Source organism: Pan troglodytes, chromosome 5 (genome assembly GCF_028858775.2).
Source record: "Pan troglodytes isolate AG18354 chromosome 5, NHGRI_mPanTro3-v2.0_pri, whole genome shotgun sequence".
In the NCBI taxonomy this organism is placed as follows: domain Eukaryota; kingdom Metazoa; phylum Chordata; class Mammalia; order Primates; family Hominidae; genus Pan; species Pan troglodytes.
The window spans coordinates 48276064-48303662 of record NC_072403.2 but is presented as its reverse complement, the minus strand read 5'-3'; the positions used below and the strand labels follow the sequence as shown (position 1 = coordinate 48303662).

Below are 27599 nucleotides of genomic sequence, written 5' to 3'. Positions count from 1 at the left end.
TCAGATTGGAAGAGATCAAAATATTTAATAATACACTGATTTGGTGACAGTGTAAAGAAAAATTACTTTCATACATTGCTGGTGAGAGTAAATGGATACAATTGCTTTGGAAGGCAATTTGTGATATTTATCTAAATTATGAATGCCCATCTCTTAGAACCAGCAGTTCCACTAATAGGTATCTGTCCTAGAGAAACACTCACATGTACAATGTTCATTGGACATTATTGTAATCATGGAAAATTGAAGACAACAATGTAAATATCCATCAGTGGGAGATGGGCTAAATAAAACCTGGGTTGTTCAGACCTTTAGTGCGTCAATAAAATACCTTAGTGGGTTTTGACACCGTGTGAAACCAAAGAATAGAAGATAAGGGAGTGCATTGCACATAATGTGGCTGAATAATTGGTGAGCTTTTGTTTCAGTTTTGTGTATTCACAAATGTGAACTGGATTGCAATGTAAAGTGTATTTCTTACTGTGTGATTCAGTCAAAAAAGTTGGAAAACACTGCAAGAGTAGTTAAAAGGAATATATTAAGTTAGTAACTAGTCATAAGACTAGATCTCAGAAACGTAATTTTGAGTGAAAAAAGCAAGTTGTAGAGTAATAGTACAGGGTGACACTATTTTTGAAAAAAGAAAACGCACAAAACGATATCATATTTTTGACAGTATAATATTTTTGATGGAATCACTTATTCATGCAAAAGAGGCCTGAAAGCTGTGAACCAGGCTTGTAACAGAGGTGCCCTCTTGGGACAGAGTGGTATTGAGAGAGGCCTACACTTTATGGCGCAGTAAAAAAAAGTGTGAATGTTTTGCCTGTATATTTAAGTGGCTAAAAAATGTTTACACATTATTGAAAGACCCTCCAAGGATGCTTTAAGTCCAGATGCTTTCCCCTTGGTTGTTTTTCACTTACTTGTTGCTGCTCAGTTTGTGTCTCTCCTTTTGCTTTCATTTGGGTGTCTTGTAAATTTGTAAGTACCACCCTGTTGATTTTGTCTTTCAAAGTTATTATCTGAAGATTACACATAAAATTCCTTGTATCAGTGGCACTTTTATTGGGTCTTTGTGTTTCTTTTCTAACTTTTCCAGTTTATTCCTTTGAAATTAATTGGGCCCATGGTTTATTAATTTCACGAAAAATTTTCTTCCCCAAAGGGCCCACTTTTGGCTTTCCTTCTCTTCCCTAACATTTGCTCACATTCTTGTTACTTGTATTTTCACTTTTAATTTTTCTTTTATCTTTCATTTTTTTCTTATGTAAATTTTGGCCAACGCAAGCATAGCAGTGCTTCTCAAACTTAAAGGTGCACATGAAGCTCCTTGAAGCTCCTTGGGTCTAGAGCTCTTGTTAAAACGCAGATTCTGGGCCGCCGCGGTGGCCCACGCCTGTAATCCCAACACTTTGGGAGGCTGAGGCGGGCGGATCACGAGGTCAAGAGATCAAGACCATCCTGGCCAACATGGTGAAACCCCATCTCTACTAAAAATACAAAAATTAGCTGGGCATGGTGGCGCGCACCTATAGTCCCAGCTACTCAGGAGGCTGAGGCAGAAGAATCACTTGAACCCGAGAGGCGGAGGTTGCAGTGAGCTGAGATAGCGCCTCTGCACTCCAGCCTGGTGACAGAGTAAGACTCTGTCTCAAAAAAAAAAAAAAAAAAAAAAAAATGCAGATTCTGATCCAGTAAGCGCGAATGAGGCCCCAGACGCGTTTCTAACCAGCTCCAGATGGGGTCTACCTTTGGGGAGTGAGAAAGTAGAGAAAATGATATCTGTTCCTCCACTGATATTAGGGCACTCTTAAGTACCCAAGTATCCAGTATTGAACGAATCCACCAACTGTTATAAAGATGATACTTCTAACTATTGCAATGAAATTCATCCTGTTTTCTACTGAAGTGGTGAAGATGAGATGTCCTGACCCACCTAATCACTTTTTTTGGCTTCATTAGTGGCCATATTCTTTCTAGATGGTCCGAGAGTGTAGAAGATGGTTTGTGGCTACAAAATTTCTTTGGGCACATTTGGTCGGTTGACCTGACTGCTTTGGCTAAGCATTGCTGTCCTAGCCTCCACTGATTTAGCTGAGTTTTCTTTTCTTTTTATTTATTTTTGACACAGGGCCCCACCCTGTCACCCAGATTGGAGTACAATGGCACAGCCATAGTTCACTGATTCAGACTCCTCACAGCTTCAGACTTCTGGGTTCAAGTGATCCTCCCACCTCAGCCTCCCTAGTAGCTGGGATGACAGACACATGGCCGTCATGTCTGGCTAATTTTTTTTAATTAATTTTTTTTTTTTTTTGTAGAGACAAGCATCTCACCATGTTTCCCAGGCTGATCTTGAACTCCTGGCCTCAAGTGATCCTCCTGCCTCAGCTTCCCAAAGTTCTGGGATTACAGGCATGAGCCGTCATGCCCCACCACTGAGCTGACTTTGTAGGTCCATTTGGATCAGTTAGTTGTTAGTTGTTCTTAACATTTTTAGTGGCTGACAGACTTCTTTGGGAATATGATGGAGGCCATGGACTTTCTCTTCAGAAACATTCCCCAATTTTGTATTCATGCACACCAAACTCCTAGTTTTTATTTCGCCTGTGTGAGCTGCAAGCCTCCTAAAGCCTGGCTAGTTATGACCATACATAGGACCCCTGATTTAAATGGTGCTGTTAAGACTGTACTTTCAGCAATCATTTCTATAGTTCATTACTAGAGAAATTTCTCTGAACACGTAGAGCACCAGAAAATATTTTTAAAAATTTCTTTAGGCTGGGCGCGGTGGCTCACACCTGTAATCCCAGCACTTTGGGAGGCCGAAGTGGGCGGATCATCTGAGGTCAGGAGTTCCAGACCAGCCTGACTAACATGGAGAAACCCTGTCTCTACTAAAAATACCAAAATTAGCCAGGCATGGTGGTGCATGCCTGTAATCCCAGCTACTTGGGAGGCTGAGGCAGGAGAATCGTTTGAACCCGGGAGGCGGAGTTTGTGGTGAGCCGAGATCGCACCATTGCACTCCAGCCTGGGCAACAAGAGCAAAACTCCGTCTCAAAAAAAAAAAAAAAAAAAAAAGGACTTTAAAAAAAAATTCAAATAATTGGTGGTGTTAAGGCAAAGAATCCCCAAATGAAAAACAGAATCCACGGTGTCTGCAGAAGCCATCTGGTCCAGCCGTGTTCATTTACAGATAAGAAAACCAAAGGCCAAGATTTTCAGACATTTATTCAAAGTCAGATTCTCCATGTTCCACAGCCTCCCTCCCATTCTGAGTGCAGCTGATGTTGCCCATGGTGGGAAGCCTGTGTCACTACATGTTGGTTCTCTGTGGGGTCTGTTGGGCTGAGTGGTGCACACCCATCCAGACCCTGCCTGCCTCATCCCTGGTGAGGGCAGCTCCTTGGCTTATTTCCTTCAGCCAAGCCCTGCCCTCAGCTCTTATAGTCATGTCTGGTCTGAGGAAACGGAGACTCAGATCCCTTCTGGCTAGGATTCTGGGCTCAGACACTATTCTGGCTTTGACATGGCAGGGCCTCCTGCCTCGTTCCTGTGTCCCGTTTCCTTCTCTGAGTCTCAGTTCTTCTAAGAGGCTTCTGTGTTAGTTCCTGTTCTGCTAACGTGCCTGATATCCAGGTCCCGAATTGGGACCAAGACCCTGTCCTGTCCCTTTGTTAGTGATAGCCAGGTGTGGTGGGGAGACATGGGTTTGAATTCTAGCTCATCTGCTTACTGGCTGTGTGACTCTGGGTAAATTACTTAACCCTCCCGGACCTCAGTTTCTTTATGTATGAGACAGGAGCAACAGAATATACCTGACAGGGTGGTCATAGAACCGGTGCACAGTGTTTATTGATAACTAGTAGCTGGCATCACTAGTCCTACTCTCAGGGGTTGGAATCTTGCCCAGTCCAGCCGGATGGATGGAGCCTTAGTAACCTTCAACAGATGTCCTGATGCCTGAGTTGCAGAGGGTTGCCCATCCTGACTTCCCCCATCACAGAGCTTTGCCCACTTGTTGGGACTATTCATAATTTTGTTCTAGGCTGTCCCCTTCCCCACAGTCCCTGTGAACCCAGCCAGCTAGAGATTGCCAGCATCTCTCCAGACAGGAGGCCTGCCCACTGGACCACAGCTTCTCTGTATGTGCTTGGAACTGAGTGGGCTTGTCCATGCCCTGCTCATTTCAAGAAGGAAATTACAGATCAATTTCATGTAAACACACAGCTGCAGAAGTCATCAGTGGAATAAATAAATAGGCGAATGACCTAACTAGGAAATGTTTATTGCACATCTACCATCCAGTAGCCATAGTAGTTAGCCCTGGTGATATACCATGTCTCTGTCCTCAGGGCACTGAGTCCTGAGGGGAATCAGACACGTGGCCATTGATTGATTGCATTACAGTCCCTGTGTTAAATGAATGTGGTGATGGAGGGAGGGGGGACTGAGGAGCCTCCAACTCTACTTCAGAAAGGCGAGGGTAAAAAAATAAAGGTGAGGTTTGGGAAGGCTTCACAGAGGAGATGTTTGATTTGGGTTTTGGAGGTTGATATCTCAGTATTCTTTATTAATTTTTCCAGATGAATTTTATGGTCACTGAGGCTCTTTAAAAAATGAGTGTTGAGATCGGGTACAGTGGCTCACGCCTGTAATCCCAGCCCTTTGGGAACCTGACAGGGGAGGATTGCTTGAGCCCAGGAGTTCTAGACTAGTCTGGGCAACATAGTGAGACCCCATCTCTACAGAAAGTTAAAAAAAAAATTAGCCAGGCACAGTGGTGCATACCTGTGATTCCAGCTACTTGGGAGGAATCGCATGGTGGGAGGATTGCTTGAGCCCCAGAGGCTGAGACTCTGTGAGCCCTGATCATGCCACAGCACTCCAGCTTAGGTGACAGAGTGAGACCCTGTCTCAAAAAAAGAGTCTTGAAATATCACCAAGCAAGGCTCGTCTCAGGAATATAAGTCTGATTCAACACAGAGAGGCCAATATTAATAGAAAGAAATCATAAAAATCGGAATACCTATTATTCAGCACGGTGCCTGAAATATAATCAGTCAACAAATGTTTGATGGATGAATGAATTTGGTCTCAGTGGATGTAGAAAAATACTGGAAATAATTACATATGCATTATAAAGCATCAGAAGAGTAAAAAAATAGGTGTGTTGGGGGATTTACCCCTATGTAGGATAAAGAGCCTGCTTGTGTATAACCGTGTAGCAATCCTTACACAGGGGCTGCAGATACTGAGTGGGGAAATACTAGAAGTGTGCCCTGAAAAACAGGAACTAAACCAAAATGCCCCTTATCTCTACTCTTATTTAACATAGTTTAACAGATGCTTGTCATAACAATATAGGAACAAAGAGAAACTAGAGGGATTGGTATAGGGAAGGAAGAGATAAAAATATCGCTGTTTGCAAATGACACAATTTCTATTCAAAGAAAATTACAAAATCCTACATGGCTGCTTCTGATCAGAAATTAAAGCATTAAAGGGTCAGCATTCCAAAGTTTATGCCTAGATTTCATGCCCTTTTGGCATTTAAAATTCCAGTGAAATACTTCATAATGCAAGAACATGATAATTATAATAATAATTAGGAAAAATTGGTGGACATGCATATCAAAGGATGTTTTGAAAATCTTTTAGGAGCAAGACTTCTCTAAGCAAACAAGGCAGGCAAGCAGTAGTTATTAAAATTGTACAATAGTAGGATAAAGCAGGAAAATGGAGGATCAGTACAATAAATAGATCTAAATGAATGGAAGACATTTATTTATTTATTTATTTTGAGACTGGGTCTCACTGCACCCAGGCTGGAGTGCAGTGGCGTGATCACGGCTCACTGCAGCCTCAACTTCCTGGGCGCAGGCAATCTTCCCACCTCAGCCTCTTGAGTAGCTGGGACTACAGGCATACACCACCATGCCCAGCTAATTTTTTGTAGAGACAGGATTTTGTCATGTTGCCTGGGATGGTCTTGAACTCCTGGGCTCAAGTAATCTTCCTGCTTCAGCCTCCCGAATTGTTGGGATTACAGGCATGAGCCACCGCGCCTGACCTGGAAGACATTTATATATGACAAATTTGGAGAGGCAAACAATAGTGAAAGAAATAATTTTACAATAAATAGCTCTTGGGAAAAACTAGATAACAGTGTGGAAAAAGTGAACTCAGATTTATATCTCACATCATATGTTATAAATTTTAGATGTATTTAAAAGTTAGTTTTACAAACTCTTAAAACTCAGAGGAAGCAGGTGGTATTTTTATCCTCGAGAGCAAATGTGTTTGAAAATTCCATAAAAATGATCATTAATGGAATGAGATGTGTTCAACTATAAAGGAATAAAATCTATAAGATAAAAATAATAAAATCATGTTAAAGGATGTCAGGGTGCGGTGGCTCATGCCTGTAATCCCAGCACTTTGAGAGGCCAAGGTGGGTGGATCACCTGAAGTCAGGAGTTGGAGATCAGCCTGGCCAACATGGCAAAACCCCATCTCTACTAAAAATACAAAATTAGCCGGGTGTGTTGGCACGTGTCTGTAATCCCAGCTACTCGGGAGGCTGAGGCAGGAAAATCGCTTGAACCCGGGAGGCAGAGGTTGCAGTGAGCCGAGATCGCACCACTGCACTCCAGCCTGGGCAACAGAGTGAGTGAGACTCTTTCTCAAAAAAAAAAAAAAAAAAAAAAAAAAAATATATATATATATACACACACACACACACACACACACACACGTGTGTATATATATATACACACATGTGTATGTATATATATATACATACACATATATATATATATAGCGAAGTTAATGGAAGAGGGAAACAGTTGTAATAAACCAATGGATAAGACATGTTATCAAAGTTAAGTACAGAACTGATGAAGTTCTTTAAGGCAAATACTTAGACTATATTGGTGAAATAACCCAGGCATAGGAACACATCATTTTGTATGAAGCCTGGATCATAAACTGAGAGATACAAAGGTGTTTCACTTTCTTTTCTTTTCTTTTTTCTTTACCAAATGCAGGTAATTAGGGAATAGTTAGGCAAATGCTGTGAAAACAATACAGTGGAGAACTCAAACACTTGATACGAGATAGACAGAGCAAAGTTAAGTGCGACAAGAATATGGAATCGCTTACCTGTGCTGATGATGACCTGGTAAATATCTGTGCGCACACGTCCATAAGAATCTGGACAGGTATAGGGCTTATTTGATGTACTTTTGATTAGGTTTTTTTTTTCTCTGTAAAATTGTAAATATGTCATGGAATGTTGGTTTTTAAAAGAAGAAAGGAGGGGGGAAATTCTGTAGTAAAAAGAGGAAATGCGTTGCGGTGGAGAGACGGCACTGGGAAGTCATCCACATGGAGCTGGATTTGAGTCACTACGTTATCATGTGGTTTTGGACAAGTCACATCTCTCTTCTCAAGCTCCCAGTCTCCACCCTGAGAGGAGGTAATGGTGACACCCACAAATTAGATCACAGGAGTTCTTGACTTCTGAGCAAGCATTCTCTTTGTCGAGCCGGTTTTATGGAATCCTGGAGCCCCTTGCCCGCTCTCCCTCGTTTTGTCCTATCTCTGCAGAATGTCTGTAGTTTGGGGGCAGATCCAGGACTAGCGTGACAACAGAGACGGGCAGACAGACAAACACAGCCCCAAACAGGGCAGCCAACAGAGTCATTGCGAATAACGGTGAAAAGAGACTGCAGCCCCCAGCAAATAAATATGTGCCCTTTCCATTTCAGATCTGGAGATGTGGCCTAAGAGGAGAAGACAGAGACTTAAAGAGAGCATTTTGTTGAGCAGACTTAGATTTACCATGCAGTTGAAACTTTTTGTAAGCCTGGTTTGTGGAAAAAGCAGGAAGGAAAGGAGGCCAGCCACTTATCTGGTGTGTTTAGGACACTTTGGGGCATAACTAATGAATTCTAGTGTTGAGCTCCTTTACTTGGGAGCTAGATGACCTTGAGCTTCTTAGCCCAAGCCCCCGTTTCTTCATGTTGAAATGGGAATAACCTCTGTGTCTCCCTGGTTTGTTGTGAGAATGACCTAAGATGTCATGCTTAAATGTTCTTTGTGCTTTTCAGTTACTATTTGTCAAGGTTTCCCCTGGATGCATGCCAAAACAGACACAATGCAGGATCCCATAGGGAATGTGGGTTATTGTCCCTGCCTTTGGGGAGCTTGTACATCCAGAGGGAGTGGTTACACAAATCCCTGCAAAGGCTGGGGAGGAGGGGGGTGGGGGGTAAGTGTCATGAGAAAGCAGCAAGGCCAGGGATGCTGTTTTTAAGACGAGGGACATTGGGGCCACTCAGGGCAAGGGGCTAGTGACTGGCTAAGAGGCAGTATGGGGGATGCCGGAGAGAGGCAGCATTTGTTGAGGAAGGTTCCAGAAGACATTAGGTAGATTTGAGCAGTCGTCTAGGATATACTGGACATACCCAGGTCTGTTAACTCATTGGAGCCCGATTGCAACCTGTGAGCTGAGGGAACTGGGGTGTGCAGGGACTGGGATGTGAGCTCCTTTCTGGGCTGACTTGGGTCCAGGACAGAGGCCTCTGCCTGCTCTGCCTGTGGTCCTTCCTCTGTACCAATGCCCTTTCAACAAGAGGAGTCATGGGCACTGGCCAGAGTTCATCTTCTTCCGTGGAGTGAGGAGAGGGGCAGAAGAGAAGAGGGTGAAGGGCAAGAAGATTCTGAGATGAAGAGGGAAGAGGAAGGTCAGGAACCAGGAAGGGGGTCTGACTGATTTTCGGGAAGCAGTTGATAGGATGTGGGACCTGGAGTTAGTCACCTGGGGCCAGGTCCCAGCTTTACAGCTGCCAGCCTCCATAACTGTGACCAAGTCAGCCAACTTTTCTGAGCCTCAGTTTCTCCCTCTGTAAAATGAGGATGACTAACTTACCTCCTAGGGATATGAGGAGGACTAACTGAGTTGTATCTGGAAAGTGCTTGGAACTTTCCAGGTCTTCCATACACACTAGCTGCTGCTCTTGTTATTTTTGTGATCACAAAGGATTCTTGCCCCTTGGAAATGACGGTGCTTCTGTGTCATGGGCTTTGTTGCATGGTGGGTCAGTAACACTTTCCCTGTACTCCACAGGGGCAGGTAGTTGCTTCCCCCTGCCTGCTTCTCTCTGTCTCGATCTTCTGCCCCTTCCCTATTTTTTTTTTATTATTTTTAATTTTTTTAATTTTTTTTTTTTTTTTTTGAGACAAGGTCTGGCTCTATCGCCCAGGCTAGAATGCAATGGTGTGATCGCAACTCACTGCCACTGCCACCTCCCAGGCTCAAGCAGTCCTCCCACCTCAGCCTCCCAAGTAGCTGGGACTACAGATGTGCATCACCATGCCTGGCTAATTTTTGTATTTGTTTGAGAGACAAGGTTTCATCATGTTGGCCAGGCTAGTCTTGAACTCCTGACCTCGGGTGATCTGCCTACCTCGGCCTCCCAAAATGCTGGGATTACAGGTGTGAGCCACCGCGCCAGACCCGTCTATTTTCAGTTTGAAGCAGCTTACCTTTATTAAGCACCTTCTGTGTGCCAGGCATTTTGCTTTGTAATTGAACATACATCATCTAATTTAAATCCTCCCAATAACTCTTCTGGGTGGGGCTAATCATTCTTGTTTTTCAGATAAGGAAATGGAGGCCTAGAGAGTCCCACAGGAGGAGATTCAAATTCTGTCTCCATCCCTGAGCACACATCAGTATAACCTTGTGTGCTGAGGCCTCGCATCTTAAGGCTGTGTGAACCAAATTCCCTCCCTTCCTTGTAAGTGACCTCACTGGAACACAGCTGGGATGGTCCTTAACTGCTGCCTTTTCCCTTCCCAATTGTAAGACTTTGAGTCAGAGTACTTAACCCTTAATGCCTCACTTTTCTGTCTATAAAGTGGCAGTGATAACAGCACCTAGTTTGGTAGGGTTACCATGAAGATTAAATAATACCCAGAGTTCTGGAGCACAGCTGTAAGTGGTGGTTGCTGTTACACTGGTCTGCAACTTTGAACACTATCCAGCCCCCTGAGAAACTGACCTATCTGCTGACTGTAGCCTGGGGGTGGGTATATTAGCTTTGACTAAATATGTAAAACTTTTAGTGACCCTTCAATCTCCCTGTCCCACCCTTAGGCAAGAGGAATTCTCTTAGTCCTGCAAATGAGAACTGTTCTCCACTTTTGATGAACACAAAGAAAACCCAAAGTGAGAGTTTCCTAGTAAGAGAAAGCAGCAGCCCTGAGGTATTAGCTCCTTAGGGCCTTGGATTCTGCACTTGCTTAGCTCTGATAGGAAGCAGGAATCGGCACAGAGAGCGGTTAGACGGTAGGATCAAGAGGCAGGAGGAGAGTATCCTGCTGGGGTGAGAGGATAAGGAAATGAGGTTGGGTGGGGCTCCTGACGGGGTTAAGGCCTGTGAATCACCAGAGGCCCTCAGGCTGGGTGCAGTGGGCTGGAGGTAGCTTTTCTGAAAGCCGTGCTTCTTGGAGTCAGCATTGGCTTCACATTCAAGACGGCTGGATTGGGGTGGGGGTAGGGGAGAAAAGGGGGAGTCTTAGAGGAATGAAAATGCATCACGTGGCCACAGCAAGAATCCAGAGAGGAAATGATTAGAATTGTGCTATGGAGTGAAAAAGTAGGACTAGAATGGAGAGATAATTTTGTAGTTCCCTGGATGTGGAGGTGTGCAGGGGAGTCTACGGTGACCCCCAGCTTTTAGCATGTTACTGGATGCTTGGTGGCACCATTGACAAAGATGAGGAGGAACCCAAGAGAAATAAGGTGAAAGATGTTGAGCTGAGATTACCTTTTGACATGTTGAGCTTGAGAAACCCATGGGAACTACAGTTAGAGGCATCGGCTCAGAAGAATGTCCTGGCTGGTGTCGGGCACCATCTGCAAACAGATTCTAGTACTTGAGTCTAGTACTCAAGACTCCCAGGCACAGCATGTTCCCTCTTGCAGGTGGGGTGGGGTCAGGCAGAGTGGTGAGTGGCCGGAGAGGCACCCACGGAGTGCCCCATACATGCCTGGCACCAAGTTGGGAGCTAGGTTCTCTGCAAGCGGGCTCTGTGGCAAGGCCTGGGGGGGGTCTCATGGAATTTCAAGTCTGTCAGTGCGGATGAGCCCAGCAAGAAGAATGTGGGCAGGGAAAGCATGGACAGTGGACAATGAAGCCCTGGAGGACACTAACAGCTCTAGGACTGGAGACCATAGATTTGAAGGATATAAGCTCCGGTTACAAAATGCGCTCTGGAATGTATCCCATTCTGCTGCTTACAATCTGCCCCACACCTGCAGGGTGGAGTACAAACTCCTTAACACAATGTGCACAGCCTGCCTGGACCTTGCCTTGTCTTAGCTTTCTAGGGCTGCTGAAACAAAGTACTACATACCGGATGACTCAAAGCAACAGAAATGTCTGCTCTTGCAGTTCTGGAAATTTGAAATCAAGGTGTTGGCAAGGTTGGTTCCGTCCAGGGGTTCTAAGGGAGAAACTGCTCCGTGCCTTTCTCCTGGCTCCTGGTGGCTGCTGGCGATCCTGGGTGTTTCTTGGCTTGTAGCAACATCACTGCAATCCCTGTCTCCATTGTCACGTGGCATTCTCCGTGAGTGTGTGTGTGTGTGTGCGTGTGTCGCTATTTTCTCTTTTTATAAATAAGGGCATCAGTCATTGGATTAGGTGAGCTTAAGATGAGTATAACCTCATCTTAACTAACTATGTCTATAAAGACCCTATTTCCAAATAAAATCACATTCTAAGATTCCAGGTGGCCGTGAATTTTTGGGAGACAACCTAGCACCAGCCTCGTTTTTACCTGCTTTTTTGGGCCTTATTTCCCTCCCACTTTCATGGCCTTTTTTGGGGAAGATGTCCAGAATCTACCCCAGCTGAGGTTTGCTGTCTCTGTCTCGTGAGCCTCTCCCTCTCTGCGAGCACCCCAGTACTTTCTTTTTTGCACCCCAATACTTTCTTTATTGTCCCTGTCCTAACTAGGCTCCAGCTTCCTCAGAACAGGGACTGGACCTCGCTCCTCTCTCTTTGTCAGCAACTTGGTGGCTGAGAGCCTCACCTTCAGGGTGCCACAGAAGCGGGTGTGAGTCCAGGCTCCCCACTTAATTAATGTGCGACCCTGGGTGACTTCCCTGACCTCTCCTAGCGTCAGTTTTCTCATCTGTAAGATGGATCTATTAAATGAGAAAAGGTATGTAAAGCAGCTAGTCCGGACTTAGAATCTCCATGAGGGCAGCATTCGATCTTGTTTTGCTCACCTTTGTGTATCTGGCACTTAGCATAGAGTCTGATGTAGTAGGTGCTCCGTTAATATTTGTTGAATAAGTGACCACATGGGGAGACTTAGCTTGATAAGAAATGACTTTATAAGAATTCAGAAGGGTAGACATTTGGTAATAACCAAATCAACAACAATAACAAAAGAAATGACTTATAAGAAGTGAGTTCTGTGTTTATGGATGTGACCCTTCCTTAGAAACCCCCCTTCCCCCTGCCTTCAGTCCCTAAGAGCTGGGTAATTACAGTTTGAGTTGCAGCTAGATGCTGACGAGTAGCGGTGAACAGGGGTCTCAGTTTGAGTCAGACTCACAGCCCTGCACCCGGTGTTTCTCTTTCATGTGGATGGAACAAACTTCAGCTTATTACATTAGCGGTACCTATGGTGGCTGCAATAGATGAGTCACCATTTACTGTAAAGCTTTCAGATGCCCGGCAGATGCATGCCAGTTGGGACTGACAGGGCCCTCTGCAATACAGGCAACCCAGCCTCAGGGGTCTAAAAAGACATAGAAAATCCTTTTTATGGTCCCAAGTAGTACCAAGGTCTTGGGTGAGGGTCCATAGCCATCTTAACTTCTTCATTCCTAAATTTACTACTGGAAGTTAATTTTGGTCTCCAAACAGTGGAAGGCACATTTTGGAGCCAACTAAACAAGTCTGTGCAAATTGGTGTTTACTTGCTTCTAGACTAGAGGTTTATGTTGCATCTGTTTTGTTTTTATGTAAAATATTAATTTTTAATAAAAGGACCCACTCTTATTTCTTCGTTATCGGCTGCTGAGAGGAATGCTTCAAAGCCCAAGACCTTTTTCCTTAAGTAGAAATGTAGTTGGCTCCTGTCTGCCTGCAGGTGGTGGTTTTCTTTTCAAGAAATGAATCCGTGAAGTTCCATTTGGTCTCCAGTGGTACACAGGGCTTGAGGCATTTCAGTCTTTGGGGATGAACTCAGTTGCGAAGAACTGAAAAGACAAGACTCCCAGGCACAGCATGTTCCCTCTTGCAGGTGGGGCGGGGTCGGGCAGGGTGTGGAGAGTGGTAAGTGGCTGGAGAGGTACCCACGGAGTGCCCCATCCATGCTGGCACCAAACTGGGAGCTAGGTTCTCTGCAAGCGGGCTCTGAGGCAGGGCCTGGGGGTCTCATGGAGTTTGAAATCTGGTGGGGCGGATACAATCTTTTTGTGCATGTCTGTATGCTTATCTGTGCCTTGGAGCTCTGGTTAAGTTATGTAGCCTCTCGGCCTCAGTTACCTCATCCGTAAAATGGGGATAATAACAATTTTCCTGAATTGGGTGGTTTTAAGCATTTGATGAGATATTTAAAGTACCTGGTGTAGGCCTACAGCATAGTAGGGCTGAAAAGGTGTTAATTGTAATGATGAGAAGTGTTGTGAATCTTTTCTTTTGAGAGCACGGATGGTGAAGGGAGCCTTTGGTGAAAAGAAGGGTGTTGAGATAGTCCTTCTGGGTAACTGGTAGTTGACGGCCTGGTTTTTTATGGTAATTAATTCAGTATCTCAGATTGGCCTCTGTACTCATTTGGCTGGTTGCTGCCTCTCCACTGAGGTATTTGCTGCTGGCCCCCATAGAATACCTGCCCTTCCCACCCTCTGTGGCCTGTGCCCTCCTCTTCAAAGGCTTCTCAAATGATTGGCCCCGGATGCTTTGACAGGGCCGTGCTTTTCTGGTGCATTGGGAGGATGGCCAGGGGCCCCTGCAGTTTAGTTCACACCCCTCCACCTTTCTCTGGCCAGTGAAGCAGAGGAGGTGGTGAATTCTGTCCTTTCCAAGGCCCCAGTTGGGACTCGGGTCTCCTAGACAATCTTGTGTCTTCCTTGGGAGCAAGACCTGTCAAGAACATCTATTTGAGATTCTGAAATGTGGTGCTGTCTGGGACACAGCCAGTGTTTATGGGGGTGGTGGTGACAGACTATTTGACATTGGGACTTTGGGGACATTCAGGATAATGGTTGCCATGGCTGGACACCCCTTACACCTGCCTCCTTTTTTATTGCTGGTGTCTTCTCTGTGAGTCCTCGTCTTCTCCCATCCCCAGCTTTGTGGGGAGGTGACTGTCCTAGAGTGGAGCCCCCTTGCTTCCGGAACCCACAGTCTCACAAGGATGCTGCTGTTCCTCCAGCCAATGTTTACTGCCCTTCTAAGGGCACGGGCCCTGGTGGTGGTGAGTGATTGGGGTTGGGGAAAGGTTGTGTTTTGTTTGCAACTGCATCCCCAGGCGTACCCCCAATAAGCAAGCCAGTGTCAAGCAATCGTGAATGCTTGTGCCAAAGGAAAGCCCCTCACAATGAGATGGGGTGAAACTGCTGCCCCCGCCCCACCCCACAGGATAGTTATATTTGTTATTATCTAGCTGTCTTACTCCTCCTTCTTGGCATGTGTTTGCATGCTGGGCTGTGCAGCTGTCATCAGCTGTCATTTGGGTTGTATCACATGGAGCCGTACGAGACCCCTGTGCTTGGTTCTCCATTGTGTAATAGTGGTGCTGCATTTAGGGTGTAGCTGGCTGAGGTTAGGGTTATGGTCTGTGACTGGGACCAGGAGTATTTTTCTCCACACAAAAGATGCAGGTCCTGTGACTCCTCTTTGGAGACGACTGGATCCAGTGAAAGCAGGTTTTCCTCTGGGGTGGGTTCCATTGAGTGACAATCAGGATTCTAACACAATTCTGATTCCAAAGAGTATGTTCTTTCCACAGCCTCACAGTGACTCCTGGAATATCAGAAGGCTCTAATACAAGAATTCCATCTATTTGAGGTCCTGTGGGACCCTCTTGGAGAACAGAAAGAGTGTGGATTAATGGTGGGCAACAAAAGTGACTTTCTCCGTTCACTACCACACCATAGAGGATCTGACCATGGGGGATGGATGGGAATCAGAAACTAGGGTAGAGAAGCTGGCCTCTGTTCCCGGAGCATTCAGTTACTACCGGACATGTTCAGAATGCCACAGTTCTAGTCTCAGTGACCCACTGGAGGTCTTCTCTCCTCCCTACTCCCTCTCCTTCCCCATGGTCAAGTTCTGGTTACTTCAGATCAGCATTAGGCCCGGAACAGACTACAGCAATGCATGTGACTTTTCCAAAGTCTTAAAACTGGAAGAACTTGCTTGCTCCAGTGTTTTAGATACAAAGCTACACCAGGACGGCATTGGCCGGGGACCCCAGCGCTGCAGCCGCTCCAAGGTCTGGGTTCTTTCCTGGTTGTGTGCTGGCATTTGGGTGTCGGCTTCCATTCAGGAGGACCTCTTCCTTTCATGCAAGCAGATACCTGAAGACACCCAGGTCCCTCGCTTGGTAGTCGGGAACGATTTCACTGTCAGGGGAGCTCTGGGGTGGAATTTAGTGTGGTGGGGTCTATACTTTCTCTTTGATCATTTTAGGTTTAGTATGTTTTTGTCTGTAAAGGGAATGATAACTCCAGCTCATTACTATAATTTGACTACAGTATTGGTTTCATGAGAAACCTATGAGAGGGACCTACTTCCTTCTGATTTTTGTTTTATTTTTAAAAAATTCTGTACATTCTGTTTCATTTCTCTTCCATTGGAGTTTTCTTTTTAAAAGTCACCAAACAACAAAACCATTTAGAAAATAAAATGGACCCTGGGGACTATGTAGCATTTTCTCTCCATGCTGCCTGACTTCCTTCCATCTGGTTAAATCTCTCCCTGTGTTTTCCAGGCGGCAGGTGGTGAGATGGAGAAACTGAGGCCCATAGAGGGGATGGGAATTGATTGAAGTACACACTGGATCAGGGCTTGAATCAGGCCTACACAACGTAGGTTCCAGGCCAGTATTTCTGCTGCTCCCCAGAGCATTGGTGTTACCTGTGGGATGGTCTCCCTAGCAGTGCATGATCTCCTTGTAGTTTCACTGGCTTACTTAAGATGAGCTCTCACTACAGAATTGCTTTGATCATGCATTTTACATGGTGTCAGGACAATCTTGAATGGATTCCTTCCCCATACATTCGTCCATCAGACCACCCATCCATCCATCTATCCATTTATTCACCCGTTCATCCAAAATCTTTCTTGATCTGCCATGCACAAGGCAATGTGCCAGGCCGAGAAGGTTTGGGGAATGAGAGAGACAAGATCTCACTTCTGGAGAGTCTTTTCTTTGGAGTTGGAGGGGCAGAACCATAACATAACTGTAATACCAAGGAGAACAAAGTAAGCACACAGGCAAAATGGAGTAGTGGAAGCGGGGGGTTAATTTCTGTTGAGAGATGCAAAGATGGCATTGGATCTGAGTTTTGAAGGATGAATAGAATTTTGGCACTGGGCAAATTATGGAAAGGTGCTTAGGAAAATAAGGACCAAGGGCATGTGATGGCCACACTCTGGATTCCTTATTACCATACTGCACAAACTCAGAGGTGATTCTGTCCTGGGTTTAAATGGTACATGCCCTATAATGGTTTTGCACAATGTTCAGACCTGCTTCACTTTGGGGGTAGGGTTGGAGATAGAAGGAAGGCATTAGGAGAGGGCTGGTATTTATTGAATATTTTGTGTACGTTTATCCAGTCCACATACATCCTCCAATCAGGGGCACACAGCTAGCAAGTGCTGGAGCTGGGATTTGAACTCAGGACTCTGACTTCAGGGCCCCTGCCCTTCCCATCCTACTGACTTATCACCTTCTTCTTGGGAATCACTGATGCTAAACAGTCATTCCCAAATAATAATATAGGATTCAGGTTGCAAAGTGGAGTTGGCTTCTGACCGGTGGGAATGCTTGTGAAAATATTTTGCTGTCTTAACTCACATCACTCAGACTTTCTGCGATGAGTGGAAGGAATATTCTATTTTGGCCATGCTTTCTGGCGGACCCCTCCACAGTGCCACTCCTCTGTAATGTTGGTCTTTGGCTGGTTTATCAGACGATTGCTGTATATATTATTTCTCTAAGAGCAGGTATCTTCTGACCTCTGACCTGCCCAAACTAGCAAGTCATACACTTCGCTTGAGTGGGTTGTTAATGCACTTCTGATGGAGACAAGCTTCTGAGCTGGCACAACTGGCTGGGTGTCCTTCTGTTTAATAGAGTGGGGTTTTTATTGGAAAACAAATGCTGTCCATGAAACCTGAAAAGACAAACAACGAGGATGAGTGAGGTGAGGAGTGGTGGCTGAATAGGAGGTGGCATTTCCTGGGGCAAAGGCACTGGGCATTTTGTATCTATTTTCCCAGAAGATGTCTTGGGACCTAGGGGATTTTGTCAGGCAGGTGAAAGCCATTCAGGGAGTAGGGTGTTTGAATCTTAATCAGTAATTCAATATTGAATAATATCTTAATCAATATTAATCAGTGATATAATATTGTCATTCTACAGTACATCCCGACAGTGCCTGTGTCCTGTCATTTGACCCCTCTAACCAGGGGTTTGTATAGAGAATACTTTCTGGGGAAAGTGCCTGAGGCTGTTGGTTTTTGTCTCACAAATGAGATGTAATCCTCATGAGGTCCCAACCCAGTTACACATCGAATTTCTTGTCTCCATACTCCGATGATGCCCTCTGTCTCCTTCCTCTCCTTTCTTTCTCCCCCTTCTCTGTTACAGTGTAATTTTAGTTTGTAAGTTTCTTCCAGGGCTGCAGATCAGTTAATCTTAGAATCCACTGCTCTGAGAGCATCTTGCCTTTTATCTCTGTTCTCTATATTGGGGTCTGTGATTCTGCTGCTAAAAAAAGTTTGAAAACCAGATGCCTAGATCATTTCTGCAGTGTTCCTTGTCTGCAAGGGTGGCCCAAGGGGGTTTGTGGGTGAGGGCCTCAGCGCCTCCTTCAGGGTGTGTGTATGGGTGTGTACAGGGGCCTAGATAGGGTAGGGGACTGATGTGCCTGTCTTGTCGTTCTTACTCTGCTTCTGAAGTCTGGGTCCTTCTAGTTCTTGGGGTACTTGTAATTCTCCTCCCACCATCCCAGGCAGCTGAGGAAAACAGTTTGTGGGTTTCATTGTGGAAACAAATGAATAAATCCCAAGTTATATATGTTCTCTCTTATAATACACCCTGTACAGACAAGAAATCTCGAAGAGGTTGAGTAACTTGCCTGAGGTCACACAGCTATTAAGTGAGAGGGTCTATATTTGAATCCAGATCCTGATTTCAGAGTTCATGCTCTTCAATACTACCTGCGTCAGCCATACTTTTACAATAAAAGTATTTTACTGTAAAAGTACTGTATTTACTTTTACAATAAAAAATATTTATTATTCTCTATCATTTCCCCCTCTTGGGAAGATGGGCTGGGTAAATTTAGCACTGTGTAAATTAGTGTAATATGCATATCTCACTTTTATTTGCCTTCAAAGTACTACCTTTGGAGGGTGGGGCATTCTGGGCTTTGAGTTGGCCATGGTGGGAGGAGGGGTGGGGGCCCAGATTTGGGGTTCTTGTTTCAGTCGGTCGGAGCAAGGGGAGAGGTCTGGGAGGTTTATTTCTCAGCTCTTGAAACTGGATAGTAAAGTCACACATATGAGAGCTTCAGCACTCAGAGGCCATCAGTTTCCTTCCAGTTTCCTCTACATCTCCTTTTTCTGACCCTTTCTGATTTTCTACTGGATTCTGATGGAGTCCTTAGAGGGTGGCTCAGAAGATGACGAACTGGAAACAGACCTGCTTGGGACATTCCAGGTGTGAAGGGGGGCAGGGCCTGGGGAAGACCAGAATTGTGTGTGTGTGCACACATACATGTGTGCATGACCATTGATCAGATGGCAGTTGCTTATCCACTGATTGCAGGAATTGGAATCACATGTTGGTTGAACAGTGTGGTCAATCCACAGGTCTCAGTGAGCGTGAGGTAGTTTGATGGCATCTGTAGTACAGAGATGTGAGCTACGCATTTGTTAAGGCCGTGCTTCTCCTTGAGTTGTGAATGGTAATTGTATTCCCCTTTTCTAGAGTGTCTCATTCCTTTGCTTGAGGGGTGATTATGGACCTACTGTAAGGGCTTAGATACGCTCATGAAACACTGGAAGAGAACCTTGGAAAAAAATCCATGGACTAGGTTGTTGGAAGAAAAATCCAGCTAGCTTGTAGGCCCCTCAAGCCTCAGTTTCATCCAGGAAACTGAGGAGAGTTTTCATTAGCTAGTAGCTTCTCTCTTCGGTCTCTTCTCTGACCCAGTCACACTTACAAAGCCAGGTATGGCATCAGGGACTCAGAGTTTGTTGAGTCCGAGTAGGCAAAATCTCTCCGATCTTGCCTGAATGGGACCAAAGGGTGGCCACAGAGCCTTCATTGCCAAAGCCTTTCTGCGGGCTCAATCCTCTGTCTCCCTCCTGTTGTCAGACATTTCCTGAGAACTGAATAATGCAAGAGCCAGATCTTAAGAATGACAGCAGCCCGAGGTCACACCAATGAATTTAGCCCTGCTCTACCCACATCTTGGGTTGCTGTTCATTCTCTGGGTGTTGGGAGGTGGGTGGGGCATCTGGGCTTTAGCCATAGAGCTGTACATTTAGATGGGCCTTAGCGCTCCTTTTAGTTAGTCCACCCTGACTTTGTAGAGGGGAAGTTGGCTGTCACAAGGTCACACAGCCCCATGTGGGCTGAGCCTGGTCACGGAACCAACTCTTTGCAAAGGGCTCTTCTGAGGCACAGCCTGGACTCCCCAGAAGGATGCCGGCCCTGTCTACCCCACCTGTCTTGTTTTCCTGGGAACAAGTGCCGGTGTTACAGATGAGAATTTTATGACTTCATTTCAGAGAATGTGGCTGGGTACAGTTTGCCTGGTGGGTGCCTAAATTTAAACGAAGTGGGCTGTGGTGGGCGGTAGTGAAGAAGATTGGCTTGGTGCTTTCATTAAAGCACAATGTGTTGGGGGGAGGTTGGGTTTTTATTTTTACTTCACTGAATGAGGGTTGAGCGCAGAGCTGAGGTTTCCCCCCCCCTTTCCTTTTCTTTCCTTTAAAATGATTAAATATCTGGTTTTTTTAATATTCTCAAATCAGGACTGGTGGTACATTTCACTTTCAGCCTGAGTATAAATGAAAAGTTGAATTGAAATTTTTTTTGCATTAGTATTGCTATATTATTATTATTTTGCATTTCCTAATGGCCAAGTGCAGTTGTTGGGCAAGCCTCTTAAGCATCTATAGACCAATTCTGGTTAGACTTGGTTTTTATTCCCAATCCTGGACACTCGCTGGCTGAGTGAGCCTAGATATTATTTCTGAACTTCACTCTCCTCTCTGGAAAGTGTTGGAAGCAATGACTAGGTATTAGAATGAATGTGTACATCTGCAGTCCTGTATGTGAAGCCCTGGCTTACTGCACAGCACATGGAGGGTGCTCATGAATTACTGGCTGTGCCTGGCTTCTCTGCTGTGCCTTCCAAGCCTTGTCCCCCACCAAGGTGGGCGTTGATCAGGGGAGGGTGTAGACAGGATAGCCTGCTGACGGAGGAGGCACGGGGATGGTGTGGAGGGATATGCTGTTGTTAGTGTGTTGTGGGGGGAGAGTTGGAGTTTGGGGGTGACCTGGCTTGTCTCTTTGGAGTATATGGGGAAAGTATCAGAGGCCTGAGCACCTGGACCTTCACCCTAGAGGGGTGTCTTCCTGGGCGTTACCTCACTGATTCTTTGTAGTCTTCTCGGGCTTTGAAAATCCAGATTTAAAAATCTGGTCCGTTTACTGTTTTATGGTCATAAAAGCAACCTGTTAACAGAAATAAGTTGGAACATATAGGAAATCATAGAGAAGAAAATAAAAGCATCCATCTTTCTGGAAGAAACCAGTGTGAGGATTTGGAAGTTTACATCGCAGTCTTTTTTTTTTTTTTTTTTCCCTGCATATATACATTGGAGAGTTTGCCTGCTTGTTCATTTTTACAGAACTGGAATCATACTGCACATATTGTTATGTAATGTGCTTTAAAAACTCTATTGTGAGGATTTCCTAGTTGTACACTGCTCTTTTAAAACCTGACTTTCTGTGGTGGCACAGCATTCTATTATGCGGAAGTTCTATAACTTATTTAACCAGCTCCCCTATATTTAGTCATTTAAATTGCCTTCCATTTCTTTTGCTCATTCACCTAATGCTGCAGTGGATTTGGGAATGCAGATTTTAATAGCTAGGTCACTGTTTTAGGAAAGAAATTCTCTGGTGAAGCACACTGAACTAAATGGTTGCATTAGTTTCAGGTTTTGCCAGGCCTTGCACACTCCCGTGACCTTTGCACTCTGCAGGGAATTCACCATCTGCGTAAGCGCTGTACCTCTCCTGAATCTCCGTTCTGACCTTTACTTACTTCTCATCGTCCTTCAACCACTTCTCTGAGAAGCCCTCCTTCTCAGGGGCAGAGGGGATGATGAGAGGCCTTGGCTGCCCCAGAAGATACTGGTTCAAGCCCTGACAATGTCACTCACTTGCAGAATGACAGTGAAAAATTTGTGGTACTTTTTTGAAACCCAGTTTATTTATCTGCAAAATGAAGGCAGGAATGCCTTTCTGGCCAGGTGGTGAGGATGAAATACAGTAATGACCTCTGATGTGCTTTGTAACCTGAAGTACTACAAAGATGCTGGTTGTTAGCACTGACCACTTGGCCCACAGCCCTTGACCTGTTTGAGAGATTATTGACAATAGGACCTAGATAGGTGATGCTTGTGGAAGCTGGCTCGCACCAGCTCGTGGGAGTTAACTGTGCATGTCTCTTCCCAACTCCATGTCCAGTGGCCCTCGCATCAGCAGCTTGAAACGCCATAGTGGGAGTATTTATACCATGGAAATTGACAACTGCTGTGTGTGTGTGTGTGTGTGTGTGTGTGTGTGTGCGCGCTGCTTGTTAAACATTCACCTTACCAGCGTTTCTCAGGACTTCATCTCCAGTGTACTCATTTGACATTTGACATTTGACATATGTTGTCTTGAGTTTGAATCTATAGGTCACCTTTCATATGTTAATGTCTCATTTCCCCCAGCTGGACTGTAAGCTCTTGAGGGCAGGAATTAGGTATTTGAAGACTTTAATTGCTGGGATGATGGCTATCAGAGACCCATAAAGCAACCTTTGTGCAAATGAGCTTATCACTTTCAGGGACATGAAAAGATTTTCTGCTAAGACTGATGCTCTGAGGGACCCATAGTATCTATGCAGGCCCATGGCTCAGGCCTCTCTTAATGATCCTTTCTGGATAGGTCTTACACACACAGAATTTCAGTTAGTTAGCCTAAAAACTGCCCAGGGTATAATAAAGAGGCTTTATTTCTCTGTGTTTCCATCAGTGACTATAATAATAATGGCTAACAAGTAATAGCTAACGTTTATCGATGGTTTGCTGTGTCCCAGGTACATCCTAAATGCTCTTATGATCATTTTCTTGTTTAATGATCACTCCAGTCACATAAAGAATACATGATTATTATCCTCGTTTTATAAATAAGGAAACTTAAAGATGTTAAGTGACTTGGTCATGATTGAGGCACATCCAGGATCAACTGCTTATTCATTCACTCATTCATTTCTTCATTCATTTAGCAGGCATCACACCCCTGCCATGTGCCAGGTGCTGCCCTGGCTGCCAGGATAGACAAAGCCAGCCCCTGCCCTCATGGAGCATTCCTTCCAATGAGCAAGACAGATAATAAGTATATGTGTACACATCTACTACAATGTCAGGTGTCGACGAGGTCTGCGAAGAAAATCAGTCATGGGAAGGAGATAGAGGCTGATGGGGTGAGGCTGGAGTTCGGCTGTTTGGATTCCAGCTCTGGATGTCTTTCTCCCAGTTCCTGAGACACAGCCCAGCCTGACCCTGGCCAAGCACCTGGCACATACAGGCCTTCATCACATTTTAAGCTTTATTTTATTTTGGGAGCAAAGCTTTACTCTGTGGGGAGGATTCCGGAAGACACATCAAGAGCTCATGGTAAACTCAGGTAGAAATGTACATAGAACCCTCCAGCCCACTGCTCCATGTTCTGAGGGCCCACAGATGTTCTAGGCAGGTAGAGTAGGCGGGAAGGCTGAGGGTGAAGGTGGGGGCAGAAGAATGAGCTCTGTGGTGGCCAGCAGATGGGAGAGTATAGGCTCTTAGGATCCGAGGCCCACAGGACCAGCAGCTTCTTAGAGATCGTGTTCAAAGGGTAGACGTGGATGCAGGAAGGCATGGGGATGGTGGGTGTGGGCAGGAGGACTCCCTGAGGCCATCTGCTGAGACTGTTCACCAGAGGCTGGAGCCCAGCTTTTCATTCCCTGCCCTGTGACTTGTGCAATATCACCCTGTCTCCCAGAATTGTTCCCCCCGGCTGGGAAATAATGGCAGATGGGTGCAGCAATCTAGCTTAGGGACCTGTTGAAGGGCAGTCCTTAACCCTAGGCATTTAAGAGCCAGAGTAGATGATGAGGACAGGCTACTCTAACCCCCAAAACATCTTCTGGAAGATGGGACCTCCTGGTATCAGACAAAAAGTATTTTAGGGTTGCACTCTCCACCCACCATGCATTGCAGTCCAGTGTAGCTGAGCCAACATTTATTGAGCACCTGCTCCATGTTCATTTGAGAAGATCTCGAAAAGCCCTGTTCTGGGAGATGGGAGAACTGGGATCCAATACCTGGTCTCCTGTGAGTAAATTAGCTTTGTGATAACAGCTCTTGGTCCTGGTGTCCTCTGTAACAGGAAGGGTCTGGCCAAATGCTGTCCATGTCCCCCTTTTGTTGTGACCTCTGTTCTAAGCTGGAGATAAGACAGGGTCCCACTCACAAAGCATTTCAGTCTTTCAGTACCTTTTCCCAGTGGTGATCCCTCCCTGGAGTGCAGGGCTTGGGCAGGTGTTTGGAGAGGCCCGAGTAACCTGCAGAGCCGGCTCGTGTATTTCTTGGTCTGTGGGTGTCAAGTGTTTTTTCCCCTTGCCCCCAGCTTTAAGCCACTTGGTACTAACTAATGGTTAAGTGACCATTGCCCACACAGTGCGCTCCCCACAAAGTAAAGCTCGCCCACAACTGTTTTCCTAGCACCCCCACTGTTGACGGGAGGGGTGAAATTTTGGCTGTACTTTCCTGAGGGCCGGGCGGTTGTGATTTCTGTCTTTCGTACGGTCCTGTCTGTCTCAGAACAGTACAGAGCCTCCTCATCCTGGTCTCTCCGACGGCCTCCCACTGAAACCTTACAGTGATACCAGTGCGAACGCATAGGCTTCAAAAATAAAAAGTTACGAGGTGAGGAAGCAACAGGAAGTGGGGAAGCGAGTAGAACAAAGCTTGCGATATGTACTCAGAACGCTGTTGACCTTTTTTTTTCTTTTCAAAATCACATAGCTCTCTCAAATGGTTGGGTTAGAAGCTCTTGTTTGTTTTAAATGGTTGTGCCTCTTATGAGGCCTGTGGAGAGAATGAGTAGTGAGTGTGAAACAAGTTTGGGGAAGATGTGACTCCCCCTCCACACACACAGAACTTGGCAAAAGGTATGCAAATTCATGTCAGAGGCTGTTGATCCTTTCACTCTACTTTGCTTAATTAAAGGCTGGGAAAGTTATTTAAATTGTGCCTCTTGTATATCTTCGTTTGTAGGACTAGATTAGCTCTTGTACTCGAAGACGTGGGGAAAGTAGAATTCTCCCCCGACACTTTTTCTTTCTCTGCTTCTACCTCCGTTTTTCATTTCCACCTGATGACTTGAAGAAGGAGAGAGGCGATTCAATAATTAGTTTCCAGGATTGTAAAGGGCCCACGTATATTAACTTTAACAAAACCCCATCAAGCTTAAAATGCCTCCTGTTGGGGAAGGCACATTTCACACACAAGGGACAAGTCACTGGCTGGCCAGATGGAGAGAGAGATTGTTCCTTTAGACAACTAGCTTTTCATTTGAAGAGCAAACGTGGTCCTGAGAAATGAAGCTTCTGATAGGCACTCCCTCTTGGGATATTTTAGCTCACTTAACTCAGGTTGAGTTAGTTCTGTAGGGGCTTTGAGTGGGTTTGAGCTCACAATAATAGCTGTGCTAATGATAAGAGCTATGTGTTTGTGTGGGCTTCACCTGAATTGCCTCACTTTACCTTCCTATCAAGCGTTTGAAGTTGGGAGGGAAGGCATTATAGGTGCTTAATCAATGATGGCTGGATAATATTAATAATAAAAGAATGAAAACAGGAATGGTGAGCCCATGCTTGCTGGGCACATTCTTTGGGGTTCAGAGGCTCCGTGCTGGGTCACTGGTCCAGTCTTATTTAACACTAAGGGATGCCAATGGAGAGATGGACAATGGGGACCTCTAGCAGTGACCCAAAGTGATGGAGCAGTGTCCTGCCTCTTAGTTCACTCTTGTCACAGCCTGCGTCTCTCACGTTGCCTTCACTGGCATCAGTTTCTGAGAGAGCTGGGCTTGGAGTGTGGTCTGTAGCCTGGCAATAGAATGTCTCTCTAGGGCCAGCTTTCCCTTGTCCAGGGCACATCCTGACCCGGAATCCTCCAGCTTTGCTGATAGATAGGCAGACTGGCCACTGACACACAGAGGTACCTCGCTTCTTGCCTGTGCCACGGCCTTACAGATTTCAGTGTCAACTGTATTCTACTGGAAGTGCACCAGGGAGTGGGCTATTTTAAAGAAAAGCTAATGGTTGTCTTGATTTTTTCTTTTTAAGTACCCCCTCTCTCCAATTCTATCTTATGTCCATGGTATTTTGTCTTTGTCATTCTCAGATTGTGTTTAAGGCCTGCTCTGAGTGTCTAGGTTCCAGTCTTGGTGGAAGGATTCAGTAACAGAGGCTGTTTTCACCTACAAGACCCTGTAGGCACACAGTGCATCCAAACTGATCCACACTGGGGCCCATGACTTGGATACCTGCCTGCCTTCCTGTGGTTTCATTTCTGTTTTGTTTTGTTTTGTTTTGTTTTTTCTCTAATCTTGTTTGGTGGAGGCATGGAAGCCATAAGCTGGACTGTCTGCTAATTCAGTGAAGTTGTACACAATGAATGGAACACATAGAGCATGAGACTGAAACCATTTTTAAAAACCAAGCCGATTGCCTCTCATGGCTGTTTGACACTGCTGGGCTAATTCTGGGAGTTCTAATCAACTTACTAACGGAATCCTCACCTTCTGAAAAACCCAAGCCTTAGGTGTCTCTTACTCTGGCAGTGCCACCAAGCTGTTTAAAGGTGTTCTAGGTGGTGGTAACTGGCATTTTTCAGGTGGATGAAACTTGGGGGAATGTACAGAGAACTTTCAGGCAGATCTCGTGGCAGTCTGATTTTCAGCTTTCTATGGAAGCTGTATCAACTTGACTGTGGTTGGCGGCAACTGTGCGGACTTGATGCCAGGCCAGCCAGCACTGAGTTGAGACTGTGTAAGTGTGCTGAGCTCATATTTTTCCTGCTCTTCTGGTTTTGAAGGTTGGGCACCATCTACCTGCGTAATAGATGATTAAAAACAGGTGAAAAATAATTCGAACCCAACTTCATGTTAGTATTTCCCATCCCGTTCCAGTACTGCCTGAATAAAGTTGCCTAAAAAAAAAAAAAAAAAAAGAAAGAAAGAAATCAAAACTGCATCTTTTAACAACATTTATTTGAGTTCAGCCCAGGTTCTCTTATCTCCCAATTGGTTTTGATACCCTGATAGCCAGGCAGCTCGCTGGCTAGAATCTTTCATGTTAAATGCAGTGTCTTGGGCTGGGTGCAGTGGCTTATGCCTGTAATCCCAGCACTTTGGGAGGTGGAGGCGGGAAGATCGCCAGCCTGGGCAACAAAGTGAGACCCTGTCTTTACTAAAAATGTAAAAATTAGCCAAGCATGGTGGCATGTACCTGTGATTCCAGCTACTCGGGAGGCTGAGATGGGAGGATGGCTTGGGACTGGGAGGCAGAAGTTGTAGTGAACTGAGATTGTGCCACTGCACTCTTGCCTATACGACAGAGCCAGACCCTGTCTCAAAAAATAAAATAAAATAAAATAAAAAAGGTAGCATCTTGGTTTACTGATGTAAAAATTCTTGTGGGAAATGTGGCCCCGAATGTGAACATATGAAATTGGCTTTTTTCCCCCAATTAAAAAGTGATTCACTATCTTTGTTTGATTATTGAAGTACTATAATGAATTCAGTGTTCAGCACTGGGGAGGCGTTGCCTCCCACACTCACCCATGAACAGAGCGAGTGCATTTGAACATAAAATTAATAGAGTTTGTGGCTTAGAAAACCACCTTGTCATTAACCACCAGTGCATGCCAGCCTGAAAGATGTTCTTGTGCCAGAGTAAACCACAAGGTTGTGGAAGAACGTAAAGGAAATGGGGG

General features: G+C 45.3%; 1 protein-coding gene and 1 pseudogene across 16 annotated transcripts in view; both read left to right on the top strand.

Moving 5' to 3' along the window:
- Window positions 1–27599, top strand: part of TRERF1 (transcriptional regulating factor 1) — a 227430-nt gene that overhangs the window by 37472 nt on the left and 162359 nt on the right. The window lies entirely within an intron of this gene.
- LOC112209549 (small nucleolar RNA U3) lies at window positions 2687–2766 on the top strand (annotated as a pseudogene).